Source organism: Neopsephotus bourkii, unplaced genomic scaffold (assembly GCF_033783945.1).
Source record: "Neopsephotus bourkii isolate Nb327-2 ecotype Australia unplaced genomic scaffold, CSIRO-AGI_Nbou_v1 NB_272, whole genome shotgun sequence".
Taxonomy (NCBI): domain Eukaryota; kingdom Metazoa; phylum Chordata; class Aves; order Psittaciformes; family Psittacidae; genus Neopsephotus; species Neopsephotus bourkii.
Genome location: NW_026900781.1, coordinates 16,920,020 through 16,923,241, shown reverse-complemented (window position 1 = coordinate 16,923,241; position 3,222 = coordinate 16,920,020).

Below are 3,222 nucleotides of genomic sequence, written 5' to 3'. Positions count from 1 at the left end.
TGATCGTGCGGGGCTGTGAGGGCCGAGACCCCAGACCTATGCCTCCGGCCCCGCCGAAAGTCCCGCCGTAAGCCCCGCCAGTTGGAACTCAGCTTTACTCCAGCCTCCACATCTTTTGTGGCTGCAGCAGTGAGAAATCTGACACACGCCGCGTTCCCCGCCCCTTCCGTTCCTGCATCCCACCCCCACCCCGGGCTCCCCATTCCCACCACAAAGGGGATTCAATACCCACACTATACGAGGAGTGTTGGGCGAGACGTAAAGGTGTGAATGTCTCACTAAGAGTTCCGAAACTGTTGATGTCTGAATACATTGCTGTGTTCTCATGGTGAGAATTCGCGTATCTCTACACAGGCGTTACAGGGTACCGCGGTTAAAGTTGTGCTTGTTTGGTTTGGATTTTTTTGTTTTACAACATCCGTGCAGTGCTTGTAAGTAACACAGCTATTATATAAAGTCAGAACTAATCGTAAACAAATAGCTGGTACAGTTATTGTCACAGTGGTGTGTGAGTAGTAGCAGGTTTTTTTAACAAAAATAGGTTTTTGCTAGATTGCTCTCTTGCATTTTTAGATTTTTTTCGTTTACATTCGTATTTTGGGGTAACTTAAGAGCAAAAACAGTGCTTGGAGTGAAGTGTTTTAGCTTTGACAATGACAACGGGAAATACTTCCTGCTTTGTATTCTTTCTTTTTCCAGATTAATTTGTTATACTGAACCCAAGTTAACAAGTTGCGTGGTGTTTTTTTTTGTTGTTTTTTTTTTTTTTTTTAATGCCAGAAACCAGTGTTTTTACGGATACACTTTTATGAGAAAAAAATAAAAATAAAAATAAGTCCAAACAAATCTCAGGTTAGGGTATGTAGGCATTTGTCACCGTTTCAGGTTAAGCTGAAAGACTGTTGAAGGCACCAGTTGACGAAATGGTTGAATGCACAGTCGATGAAACATAGAGAGTTTGATGGCAGGCATATATTGTTACAGGCATTATTAATAAACCATGAAAATATAGTTTTACTTAACTATGTAGAACTACAATTCACATGTATACTTAGTTTATAAGAAAGAACCTAGCTGCTTATCATCAGACAACAGGCTAATAAAACAGACATCTGAGGTTCTATTTGCCAGGTGGTTTGGAGTGACCCTTTCTTACAGATAAATTATGTGAGGAAAGAGGGGGAAAGAACTACCTAGTTAAATTTTGGGTTTTTTTCTTTAAGAGTTCAGAAGTTGAATGGAGAACCACGGGAGCTTAATAGCAGTGCATTATCCGTACACATACATAAAAAAAAAAAAAGCTAATAAACATAACCACATTTATTTTGCACCTTTTGCAGTTTGAAGTTACTACTCATAGTGAGGAATGGCTGAAATGGCAGCAAAATATCCACAGTGAATAGGAGTTAAGTTTTGAGGTGGTTATTGACTCAGAATTCATCTTCACATATTATAATGTCAGAATCTTATCAGCAGTTCTCATAGTGATTACTGACGACAAAGTAGCATCCAGAAACTCAGAGTGATATTGGGAAACCATTTTATTAGGTTCTGTACAGACATGTATTAAAGAGAGTCCCTGCCCCAAGTTATTTGTAGTATAGTCAAGACGAAGTATTTGTAAAACAAAGTCAATTAAAAGGTAAAAGAAATTAAGTAATTCCTGTGGGCTACACAACACAACTGTTACAAAACAGAAAAGAGTTCTTGAATTCTGATCCACTGTACATCTAGACCTTTTGTGGCGCTGATTTTATCCTATGTGAAGCAATCTTTCAAAGCCTGGCTGTGTTTAACTGAAAACCAAAACACAGAAGTTAAAGATTTACCTGTTCTAAGCCTTCAGAGCATACAGAAGGCCTGTTTATTGCAGTATAAGAAAGAGAATGGCTGGTGGCAGGCATAAAAATTTGCATCATAGGTAATAAGCAGCAAAAATTACACACTTAGGGTTATGCTACATCTGAATGTAATGAAGACATGCATTAGCTGCCCTGACAAAGGAGATGTTTTCCAGTGTTTTTACCACTCATACTGGTACATCATATATAAAAAACGTAACTGATATCAAACATGAGCACTTGTTTTTTTTAGGTGATGCAATCACATATACCATTATGAACTGGATCTTAATTTATTCTTGAGACTGTACTTTAAGTATACCTCATCCTTGTAGGACAATTTTCTTACCAGTTGTTCTGTTTTTCCTTTCCCTTAACTGACTGGGGGTAGGGAATGTTCTGATTCTCTGTAATTATCTTGTTCCTTTCTAAACTTTATGTTTCTTTGAATCTTGAAAACCTTTTGTTTTTCTCTCACTCTCCCCCCCCCCCCCCATGTTCTTTTAAAATGTTTTTTAATCATCAGAGCTTACTTTTAGCCAGCTTTTCCTCTTGCACAGCACTGCAGCTTATTGTATTTTGCTTTGGCAGTATGGGTCAAATCTGTCTCACTCTATTCACACGTTTTATTCCAATTACCTTTGCTTTTCATTTCCACACTGTTGCCTGCTGTTACAAGGACCTCTTCATGCTCTGTTGTTAAAATGCTTTGGGGAGGCCTATGAACAATATCCCCATTGTGGCTGCAAGACATTTTTAGAAGAAAACCTACTGGTAAGTGAGGCTTCTATTTTTTGCTATGTACTCAAGTGAACTCTTACTGCTAAATATGGACATTAAAGTCAGATGAGTTGCAATTTCCCGTCCTGAAGTGATCACCTGCTCTATTGATTTATTTTTTTTAATCAGCCTTGCCAGTAAATGTTTTAGCTGCATATATTCTGTCTTATGGGGCATGTTGTATTTTGAAGATTTTTTTTTTTTTTTTACTGTCTTTGATTTTCTGTGCTACCTGCTCCAGCCTAAAACAGATTCATCAGTTATATCCTCCCTACAAGGATTGCTAATCATCTCTTTGTTTCAAACTCTAAGCATTTGTTCTCCACAAGCACACACTCTTGATCTTTATCTTTTGCAATCCACTTTGTCTGGAGAGCTTCTCTCATTTGAATTCTACAGTGTCGTTTATGTCCTGTTTTGGTGATTTTCCCTTTCATTACATCTTCTGAGGATCCTCTTCCCCTTCATTTTCTCTCAGGGTTGACTGAAGGGTTTTTTTTCCCATTAGAATTTTCCGTCTCTGTTATAATTCCTTGGCTCTCCCCATCTGATCTACCTGGTATTCTCTTTCTCCATGCTCTTTCTCCTTGCTTATTTCTCT